Source organism: Passer domesticus, chromosome 3 (genome assembly GCF_036417665.1).
Source record: "Passer domesticus isolate bPasDom1 chromosome 3, bPasDom1.hap1, whole genome shotgun sequence".
Taxonomy (NCBI): domain Eukaryota; kingdom Metazoa; phylum Chordata; class Aves; order Passeriformes; family Passeridae; genus Passer; species Passer domesticus.
The window spans coordinates 7,226,832-7,238,228 of record NC_087476.1 but is presented as its reverse complement, the minus strand read 5'-3'; the positions used below and the strand labels follow the sequence as shown (position 1 = coordinate 7,238,228).

Genomic DNA, 11,397 nt, shown 5'->3' with positions numbered 1-11,397 from the left:
GGAATTCTTGTGATGATTCCAATAGGTTATGGGTGAAATAGAGCATAGCTTTTGAGTAAGACATGCAAGACTGGAAGATTATCAAGAATAAATGACTATAAACCCAAGATATGCTGTGGTTGCTGTGAGCTGACATTCCAGAATTGAATTCAACTTAAGAACTCTGACAAGCTCATCACATATCCATGTTAACCTCTCCTGATTCCCTCAGCTATAAAAATACACTGGTTGCATTTTGAAATTCCCCAGGGCTGAGATACATCTATTGGATTTGATTAGCCCTTCATCAGTGATATTAGAAAGCTCTCTACATATTGGATATATTTTCCTTGCACAGAGTATTTTAGTTCCTGATAAAGATATTCCCTTACTTTTCCCCTAATTATTAGGATTCAGTGAGGTCCTAAAGTCACAGAGAACCAGTCCTGGCTTCAACCATCAGGAAATCAAATTCAAAGGGAAGAAAATGAACTTGAGGGGTTGTTGTGGGCATCTCTCCACTCCATGGTGCTCAAGGTGGTTGTCCTCTGGGGTAACCACTGGTGGTGGAGATGGATATATGGAGCAATTTGTCTTTTCCCTAGGGTTTAATGAAGAATTTAGCAACACAGAAAGATCATGTCCTGGCTGCTATGCATGTAGGTAGTGATATTCACACCATAGCTTGGTGGAGACCTTGCTGTTTCGGGCTCTGGTGAGAGCCTAAACTTCTGCTAAAATTACCACCATCAGCTCAAGGGGTGGTGAATGCTTGGGTGGATTCAACATGTCAAGTACTCCTGCAGAAGCCTTGAAGAAAAGAGGGATAATGTGTATGTCTCAAACATGGACAGAGGGAGAGCTGTGGAGCCAGCCGAGGATCGTTGGTGATAACACACTGTGAGAAAGAACTGGATGTGGCTGGAGAAAGGGCCATACAGAGATTAGGCAACATATTTTTCTGGGACAACCAGAACACATGTAGTGGTGTGCCATTTTCTACTTTTGGTTTAAAGTAGTTTGTTCTTTCCTGTTGTAAGCGAAAGTAGTTTGTTCCAGTTGTCCCCCATGACTATTGGTTTGCCCCAGAGATGTACCTTTCCATTCCTCTGTCCATCTACCTAAAGATCTACCCCTTACTCCAGATCCTTCCCTGAACTCAGGGAAACCCTGCCCTCCTCCTTTGTCCATTGCAGAAACCCACCTTTATCTCTAGAAACTTCTGTGTCCATCTTGTATCCCTCGAATACCCATTGGTATGCTTAGTCTGCTCTCCTCCCCTGTTGTTCCCCATTGGTTGTCACAATGTGTACCCCACCTTGTGCTCCTCCCCAGGTCTCCTGCCATTGGTCCAAGTTTGCATTCTCCCCATGTTCCCTTCCTTGTACTTAAGCTGTTGTAATCGGGTAGTTGTTGTCACTTGGTTCTTGATTCGCTTAAGGATTAAGACCCTTTGAGATCCACTGCAAGTGATCCTTCTGTTCTTTATCCTGGGTTTGTTGACTGGGGATTTCTAACAGCAGCTGCACAGAGCAGCTTTGCTGCCTCTGAGAGTTGAGCAGCTCTGCTCTACTGCCACCCAGACTGGCCCAAGGGGCAGACAGGGGCAGCCTCTCCTGGCACGGGCCAGGAGGTTGGGCTAGCTGTGGACGTCTCCAAGTGGCCACTGCATCACAACCATGCTCATTCTGGCTTCTGGAGATAAGCACAGCACAGGGTAAGAGCAGGAATGAACTTTAGAAGTTTGCTTGAACTATATGGGGGAACAAGACCACCAAAGACCCTTGAAGATGCCTGTTCCATTTCCAGAAAAACCGAGAAGAATGGATGAGTGGTAATGAATTTGCACTAAAAGCTGCCAGCAGATCCTGAGCTTACAGAGGCTGTCAATTGGTCATTGAAGCTTCATATTGATTTCAGTGGAAATATGCCAACTTCCATTGCAGGTTGTGGCTGTGATCCTCCACGTTCTGCGTCTCCCAGGTAGTGCCACTTCACTTCTGCTTTGTGTGGCTCTCAGAACCAGGCTGAGAGTATAAGGCAGGGGAAAGCCAAGCTATTTATTTATTTGTTTAAGTCTCTTAATTTTTTTTTTGAGTGATGAAAATAAAAAAACCAAAAAAATGGCTCTCATCCCTGTCCTAACAGGCAGGACTGAGTGGCAGCCCAGCCACTGGTGTAACCAATGTGTAGAGTGAGAGGAAGCCTGACCATGGAGTGGTTGATTGAATTGGCTGCTTTGCTCCAGCCTTGACCCAAGCTGCCCTTGCTTCCATCTGCTCCATGTGCATTACCCTCAGGAGCAGCCGATGCAGAGCAGACCAGACACATCTGCAAGTCCTAACTGCCACAGATGGCATGTGTGCCATTGTGGAGTGCTCTCTGGGCTCTCCAGGACATGGTTGGAATAACTGTGGATGGAGCTAGCTCACATGGCACTGCACAGTGAGATCCTCTGCTCTGTCTGGTTTGGGAGATGGGATCAGCAGTGCTTCAGCAGATGAGGAAACGTTCCTTGCTTAGGAGGTGATGAAAGTATGGATTCTACCTAATTTGCAGCAGGAAGTTGAACAGGGGCAGATACTTGCTTAAGCAAGTAATTTGCCTGGTTGTAGCTGCTCCATTTCAAGACAGGAAGATATTTGTTTGCTTAGTGATTGGTAATTGTACTTTGTCAGTGGCTAAGCACTGGCCACATATAAAGTGGCTCAAATCCACCCTCTAAAATCTCCCAGTTAGGATTTGTGTCAGGATTGTCTAGTTCCCAAGTGAATATCCTGGTCTCAAGACTCTTGCTTTCTGCATGTTCTGGTTTGTTTGTTTTGTTTCATTTTCCTTGGAGAGACTAGATGAAGAAAGAAGAGAGACTAGATGAAGAAAGAAAAACAGAATTTTATTTTTTGTGAATGAGATGTGTTTACATTCTTCTAGTCGTCAGCCTTTTATCGCAAGTCAAACATTCTGTACATGTAAAAAATGCAAAAAAAAACCAAAGAGAAAATTACCTTGTAGTTAATGTGACTGCCTTGGTGATGAACCTGTCATATCACTGCCCTTTATTTTCCCTCAAGGCCTATAAAATAGATGTTTGACCATTAGAGATGTTGAAAGGTACCTGAGAGCTTACAGGTTTGTGTACTCTTGTGCAGGAGCCAGCTGGCTGGTAAGTACTTAGTCACTTTTGCACATGTACAGCCATTTTCACAGACTCTCTCACAAACTTGTTAGGAAGTGTCAGCTGTATTGATGGTTCCATGAATGAAAGATAACTCTTTGTTTTGGTTCCATCTATCCACACAGTTTCTGCTGAGTTTGAGGACTTTCAAAAGAAATAGACTTTCCTGTTATGTATAGTCTTTCAAAATGGTGTAATTATCTCAAACACAGCTTGTGCTAAAAGCTCTATAGGGAGCTCTCTGAAAATCCTTTCATTGATTTTAGGCCTTGAACCAGAACTGCATTTTAGTGAAGTGGTTGTTTGCAGATTTGTGCCTTCTCAAGCATCAGAAGACACTGGCTTTCGCTGGACATGTCCTGTGAAAAACCTTCCATCCACTCCAATAGCACTTTCACCCCAGTGGCTCCAGTGTGAGTCATCTCCTTCATTGTTTCTCCCAGGGATGCAAGGATAGGATGTGATAGAAAGTGCAGGAATGGGTCAAAACTGTGCCAGGGGAAGTTTACATTGGACATTAGGAAACATTTCTTCACCGAGAGGGTGGTTAAACACTGTAACAGCATTCTTGGAGAGGTAGTCAATGCATCAAGCATTTCACAGGCAGTGTTTAAGATTAATTTGGACAATGCCCTTCCAACATCTGAGTGAGTGAAGTATACAGAGATTTCCCTGCTCAAATCATTTCTACTGACTGTAATAGATTTGCCTTCTCTCCCATGGCAAGTCTGCAGCTCACTGAGGACAGCAAATGTCTTCTCTGGATGCTGAGAAGTGTCTGAGGTGAGTCTGTGGGTTGCAGCTTCCTTAGGTATAAAATTAGGCATGGAAGAAGTTGTGCACCACGGTCACTGAATCACAGAATTGTTGGTTTAGAAAGAGATCATCCAGTCGAATCCCCCTGCCAAGGCAGGGTCACCTGGAGCATCTGGCACAGGAACATGCCTGGGGAGGTTTGGAATGCCTCCAGACCCTCTCTGGGCAGCTGTTCCAGTGCTCTGCCACCCTCCATGTAAAAAAGTTCTTCCTCACGTTGAGATGGAATTTTTTGTGTTTCAGATTATGGCCACTGCTCCTCCTCCTCCTCTTGATGGGCATAACTGAGGAGAGTCTGGAACTGTTGTCTTGACAGCCACCTTTGAAATATTTGTATGTTTCTTAGTTTTCTGCACCCTTCGGTTATGGGCAGCCTTTGGGAAGGGAGGATGTGACCACTCACAGTCACAAGACCCTTATCCAAACCATTTGTGGCCTCAACTGTCCCATGTCTACCTTCTCCTAACAGACCTTTCTCCTGCTAATGCAGCACTTAGGCTCTTTCTCAGCAGTAGCACACATATAATGTGGGGGAAGGAAGTTATTGTTCAGATTTGTTTACTCTTGCACCCTCTGGGTTTGACAGTGTGCCAGAAAGCAGGTGCATCATTTGACAAATGCCTTATTGTGTCATCTGCCTCCTCTCTACATCCTCAGCTTGTAATTTTCAACGGATTGATGTACAGCATCTAAAATACAGGAAATTCAGCTTATTGACAATTTGATTTCTCAGTTACTGGAAGAATAGGGAAAAAAAAGGTACTGAACAATATTACTGGACCAGATGGGGAAGTTACCAGCTGCACCTGTAACTCTGTAAATATGGAACATTCCTCCTGTGCAGTGACTTCACCCTGTGCTAACTGCCTCGTGCACTAATGAAATCCTTGAGCAAGGGATCTGGAAGAGAAAGCATGTTGCTGAATAAGAGCTGGTGTACACTCTTCTACTCACAGAAAAAGAGAGGTCTGCACATCAATGACTTCTTCAATTTCCTGACCAAAGGGGATGGAAGGGAAGATTGTGTGACTGATAAATATGGTAGGCAGAGTGGAGGGAATAAAAAGTAAACACAATGCAACTCTGAAGCAAAACTAGGAAAATGGGTGATTTGGGATAGAAATTCTGATTTCTGTTATCAGACTCTCTCTTCTTTTTTTGTTTTCTTCCTAAATATACTCACTCTTTGGTCCAAATATTTTGCTTTCCTTGGCTTCCATTATTCCATGGTTTTCATCTCACCCAGTGCTTCTCTTTTGTGTGTCACGCAGCTCCTTTTCTTCTCTTGCATGTTTTGAGTCTACTTCATCCTCAGGAGATGAGGAGAGCCACCTGTTAATCTTCTCACCCTACTGGAGTTCACTGCTTAAGCTCTGTCTTGTTCCACCCATGTCCAAACTGTTTTCTTTGTGCTCCTCGCATGGGGCCTCCTATTTCAAATCTCTGTTTCTCTGTGGATACACTGCTTAGAAAATCATGCCAAGGTATGAGCTAGGGCCATGTACCACTGATTTTTTGTGCTGCATAACTGCTAATGTACACTTAGGACAGCTTTATTCTATCTCAAGATGCCACTGACCAGACAAAGTCTAGTCAAAGGGGAAATCATACATCAGAAAATGAAACATGTGTTGGGCTGTGTATTCAACGTCAGACTGGGTTTGGGTCCTGCCTTCTTATACCATCCTCCAAAGCTGTCCCTGGAAGCTTTTTCTCCTTGAATGTCCCTCACATATCTTCAGTGCCACAGCTCACAACACTGCCCTGATTTTCCTGCTACCAAAACAACAGCCCCGTGGGGTGCCATGGCCCTCACAGGTTCTGAGCTGGAATATGCACAGCAAATAACAATAAATTACCTTCAAGCCACCTCAGAAAGCACAGAGCTATGAAGTGTGCTAGGAGGCAAGGTCAGCTCTTTTGTCTCCTGCTTCATTTAGTGGCAGAACTGCATTTGTGAGTTCTTGTGACAAGGGCTGTTTTTTGTTTTGGGATTGTAGTGATGCTACATTGCCTTGCTTTCTTTTTCTTTTATGTCTTTTAACTTTAATTTCTTAAGGGAGCACAACCTGTTACAGAGCAGAGGTTTGGGTACAGATCCTTTGCCCTTTACACCCACCTATGTGCTGTTTCATCATAAAAAATAAAGCAAGATAAAGCAACCTGAAGCTTTTGTTCCTGGGCACAAGGAGAGTTACAGAGCCAGTCAGTGGTATTAGGAGGAGGCAGCTGACACTTGGTATGATCCTTGCCCATGGTAGAAACATGATGAGAAATTACATGGAGGTGTCTGATGTGGAGGAAAAAAAAATAAGGCAGTTCTCAGGAAATAGAATCACATTTTTCTGCTATTAAGTGAGGACCCACTCTCTGGCCTGGAGGCCAACTGGCATGATCTGGCAATAAACCATGCAGCTCCTTGACATCAAGGAAAGCAAATTTAATGTGGAGTTAAATCCATGCTTCTCCTTTGCTGATAAATTCAGCTTGTTTCCTGCTGTTCAGCTGGAACAAATGCTTCCATTCCCTCTGCCCAGATATCAAGCTCAGGAAATAGCTGAAACCCTGGAAGGGCATATTTTGCTTGCAAAACACAAAGAAATGTTGTGGGATTTTTTTTTTCCAGTTAAACTGTTTAAAGACTTTATTTTTTTTTAAATTTTTTTGGTAATTTAACCTGTTTTAAGACTATTTTTTTTTTCCCTGGGAAATACCTTTCATTAGGTAATTTCTCAGTCACATGAGCTTTATTTAAAAATGCAGATATGCATGAAGAATTGGTTTTAGTGATATCAACAACAGACTCAGAGAAACAATTACATAATGCTTTTATTTCAGCTGCTCACACATGTTTTAATCAATTAATATTTGTAGTGGACCACTAACTTCCATGGGAACTGAATATGTTGGACTTAAGAGTTTGAAAGTACAGCTGCAATAACTTAATTTGGTTGCTTCCAGGAGCAAAAATATCTGTTTTTCTTGTAGTAGAGAAAAGAGAAAATAATAAGAAGAGGAGCCTAATGAGAAAGCTGAATATCATCATATTTACACACTGAGGTGAAAATACGGAGGAATTGTCTCCCTGTGGATTTGCTCTGCTCTTAAGCCATTAGAATTGCCTCAGATCTCAGCATCTGCCCTCTGCACACAGTGAAGAAAGGAAGCTGAGCTAAAGGCTGGGTCTTCACTCCTTCTTCTTAGACAGAAGCTAAACAAGGCTTTTGAATTAGGAAAACCATTACTATTTCTATTTAAATTTTCTGGAGAAAGAACTGTTACTGAAAAGCACTCTACTGTCAGTCTGGCAGTTTTTCCATTGCACACCAAACTGATATTCAGAACTGTGGAGTTCCTACAATGGAAGCTATTTTAATTTCTCGGTCCCAAATTTTCTCACAAAAAAAGAAATCCCCATCAGACCATGAATTTGTTTATAAGGGCAACCTTCTCTCACTAAAACAAGCAGTGCATTTTTACAAAGAGGTGCAGTATTTTTCTGAGCAAACAGATTGCAGTTCAGTCAATGAACACAGCACTTTTTAAATGGCTGCTGCAGAGAAAATCTGGAAAATCCCAGTGGAGGAATTTTACAAAGAGTAATTCTGGACTATGTTATTGAGCTCCCTCTGTTGAGATCTAAGAAACTAAGCTCATGCTCAGCCCTGTGAAACACCATAGATTTCCAGCTAAATTAAATAAAACTTATAACACAGGTGAAAACTAAATTCTTTATGTATCCTGTCTGTTTCTCTACTTGTTTCTGCTGTCATGGATCAGGTATGACTGTACCAAAGTCATCAGAGTTATATGCTTGAAGTAAATTTGAGAAGAGATTTGGAATCTACATTAGGTGTGACATTACCTCTTAGCAGTGCAGGTGTTTGTCTAGAACGCTGTGGATGGACTTTGGTTGTGCTTCATTGCTCCCCAGACCAGCAGCGAGCTGACAGAGATGAGATGGAAATAGTGAATCAGGACATCAATCCCACCCAAATATAATCCATAGATGAGGAGAAATCTGCCTTCATGAAGCCCAAGAATCTTATTTCTACACCATTAGGTAGGCTGGGAAGATGTTCTTCCAAGACACTGCAGCACAGTGTGATGATTATTAGCTCAATTCAGTGCCACAATTACTACAGGCCATTTAGCACAAATGTTCCCCCTGTTGCCATCCATTATTCCAGTAGCTTCAAAAATGTCAGTGCGTGCAGCTGAGAGCTCTGCACATCATGAAAGAAATATGGTTATATGTGACCAACAGCTCAGCCACACATTTATAATGCAAAACCTCTGACAACACCTTTCTCCTCCAATATTAATGAAAAGGCTACCACTGAAATCAGATGCTGGACCAAAATTTGATTTTTGTCATCATTGTTAGTTGCTTATCACATTAGCAATTTTTCTGTCCTCTTGGACTGGGTTAATCTCACCTGTTTTCCTCATCTAAAATTCCACTGTCCAAATCTGAGCCACTCACTTTGGATTATTTTCAGAGTTGGCACAGAGAAATACGTATTTCCAGTGGATGTTTCTCATCCTAAAATAGATATCTGGGGTGGCATAGAGAATCATTTGTTTACAAGTAATGAGGTGAATTTGCTCATCTTACCTTAAATAAATTAACAATAACAACAACAAAAACAAAACCACCAACAACAAAAATAAAGATTTTATTACTTTGTATTCTAGTCAAATAAATTCACTCTTTTCTCTTAAAGCCTTCCTAGGAGAGTGACCCAGAGGAGGCTGGGAAGATGTGGAACTTCAATTCCCATGGGAAGAGCAGTCAGAAGAGGAGGCACTGCTCTCTCCTGGCATTGCACAGCATCCTTCACTCAAATCCCTGGGATCTACAGCATGTGGAGTGTTATTCCACCAAGCTGCAGAGGGATTTGGGTACCTGCTGCTAATTTGGGAGATGTGCCTTTCAGTGTCAACAGTACAGCTATTTCTGTCAGTAGACTAAGGAGAAATGCACCTGAACTTCCAACCTCCCTTTGGGATTGTTAAAACAGTAGCTGTATTTGTTCAACAGAAGTAATTTGAGTGTTTAAGCTAAATATATTAATTTAGACCTGGAAATAATCTTTACTGAGTATTTTAAGCTGTCTACCTTGAAAAGGAGTCAAAGCTCACTGTGCAGAATGGTTTGCAGTGATGGCGTGAATTTCTCCTCTAATAAAGGGCAGCAGAAATGATCTTTCTCTCTAGATGCAAAAGGGAGATAAGATGATGAACCTACAAGATGCTTACATCTCTCTAAAAAAGCTCTTAGAGATGAGATCCTGTGTGATGGTCAAGTAATGACACTCAAAGTCAGAAGCAAGGTCATGGAAGAGCACTGCAGCCTTCACACTGTCACCACCTCAGAGCGCATGGCTGATGCTCAAACCTCCAGCCCTGTGCCTGGTCACACTCTGGTGCTCTGGGGATGTTCCCACCTCTCCTCTGCAGTCCCCTCAGGCAGAAGGGAAGAAGGGAACAAACACTGATTCCCCCACAATATCAGCTGGTCCAGTGACCAACAGGGGAAAAAAAAACCCATTTAAGTGCATTGCATGAGAGAGGAAAAAAAAAAAAAAAAAAAAGAGGATTTTCTGGGAGGGTCAATGGTGACAGGCTTTGCAAATCCTGGCTTTAAAGAAATTATTCAAAAGCCCCATGTAGCTCCCAAGAAAGTGCTGAGGAGGCTCTTGAAGAAATCCCATTTCAATTTGCTTATTTAAGTTAGTAGAAAAAAGACCTCCTTGTTGTCTAATTTGTTGATGAGTTCAGACACTTTCTGGAATGATTTCTTGCATAATTTACCTTATTGATACATTATTTATAAGTCCTCATTCAATTTCGGGCTCAGGGTTTGGATGTGAGTCTTACATAATGAGTAGCTGGTGTCACCTCGTGTCAGAGGAATCAAAAGTGGTTTTGACAACCCTGGGATTGTCACTAAAACAGCAATATAATCAGAGTTAATTTTTCACTGCTGAATCATTGCAAAATGCTCCCCTGCCATTCCCTCACAGGAATCTAATACATTATAATGTCCTTTATCTGTTGAAGAAAACAATTTGCTAAGGAGCAGCAGTTCCTGGCTAAAATGCTCCATAAACTGAGATCCTAAGATCCCATATCCTTCCAGTACCTATGACTGGAAGAAGTGCTTTCATGATGTATTTTTCATGACGATACATTCCCTTCAAGTTTAATCTGGACACATAGATTTGGGAAGACCCATGGTGTTTGCACCATGGGCTTCAAAACGTGGATATTCTGCAGACTCCTCAGTAATACAAATAGAATTTAAAGAATTCAGTGAGCCCTTGGATTCTACACTGTCTCTGGGAGCTCAGGATTTTTTTTCACTTTCTGGAAAAGTGGTTAAAAATAGATATGCATACGGAGAAGAGTGTATGTGTATGTATATTGACAGAATCTCCACTCACTGTGGGTGGGAAACACCCTTTAGTGACAGGCACATAATACATTTTGATAGAGAAAGAGGAGCAATTGGTTGCTTGAGATAATAAATCATTTTCTCTTCTTCAAAAGTCTGAAGCTATATAGCAAAAAAAGTGCTAAGCCTGTCCCACTGTGATCTGAAATATTCTGTTCCTGCCCTATTGTTTTGTTTAGCAAAGCAGGAAAAGAATTATTACTTGAGGTGTATTCCATGCAAGTTTGTTTTCTAATCTGTCAGGCTTTGAATCAGACTGGCCTCATTAATGTAAGAATCATTCACAGTGTTCCCTGTGAAGTGTGCTGGGTATTTTAGGTGGCATCAAGTCCCTGCCTGTCATAAGATCCACTGTAGGAGCCTTTGCTGCTAACTTCAGGCAAAGTGAGTTTTGAGTTTTCAGCTGTATTTGAATGACTGTTTAGAAATAAAGACATGGGTTTGAAATGAGTTCTCTATTTCCCTTCAAAAAGAAATCACTGCTTCTTTGTTAAAAATTGCTAGATCAGTACTCATGGTGTGCTGCTCTTCATGGAATGCATGTGAAGAATCATGTTAATGTTCCCTCTGATGCCCAAGTACCAAGCACCTTGTACTTTACTGCTTCTTCAAAACAGACACTTCATTCTTTTTGCCTGATGACTTCTAAGAGACTAATGGGCTCTGGTTAAGTTTCCAAATGTCCCTGCACCCTTCAGCACCTCACACAGTTTTTGAAGGAAAGGGCAGGTGCAGATTCCTTCCAATTCTTGGGCTTGGGCTTGTTCTTTGAAAATGGTATATTTTTTTATCAGACATTTTTAAAATGATTTATGTTTTTAGAAACTGGGATTGGATTCAGTGAGCATTCATACTGAAGATTAATAAAGCCCTCAAACTCTACATAAACAGACATAACCACCCAGTTTCAAGCAGGTTGGCAGTGAGTCAGTGGCCAAACATTAATTGTAACCCCATTGCTAAATCC

At 41.8% G+C, this 11,397-nt stretch overlaps 1 long non-coding RNA gene across 3 annotated transcripts; it reads left to right on the top strand.

The window, feature by feature from the left end:
* Positions 1–490: 490 nt before the first annotated feature.
* Positions 491–10,878, top strand: LOC135295910 (uncharacterized). Of its 3 annotated transcripts, XR_010357959.1 has the most exons (4): positions 491–1,962; positions 4,214–4,303; positions 6,964–8,033; positions 8,698–10,878. It is a non-coding gene; the product is annotated as an uncharacterized LOC135295910 (long non-coding RNA). The 3 variants fall into 3 exon arrangements; XR_010357958.1 differs by lacking the exon at positions 491–1,962 and having other exon boundaries at positions 2,957–4,303; XR_010357957.1 differs by lacking the exons at positions 491–1,962; positions 4,214–4,303 and having other exon boundaries at positions 4,314–8,033.
* Positions 10,879–11,397: the final 519 nt, after the last annotated feature.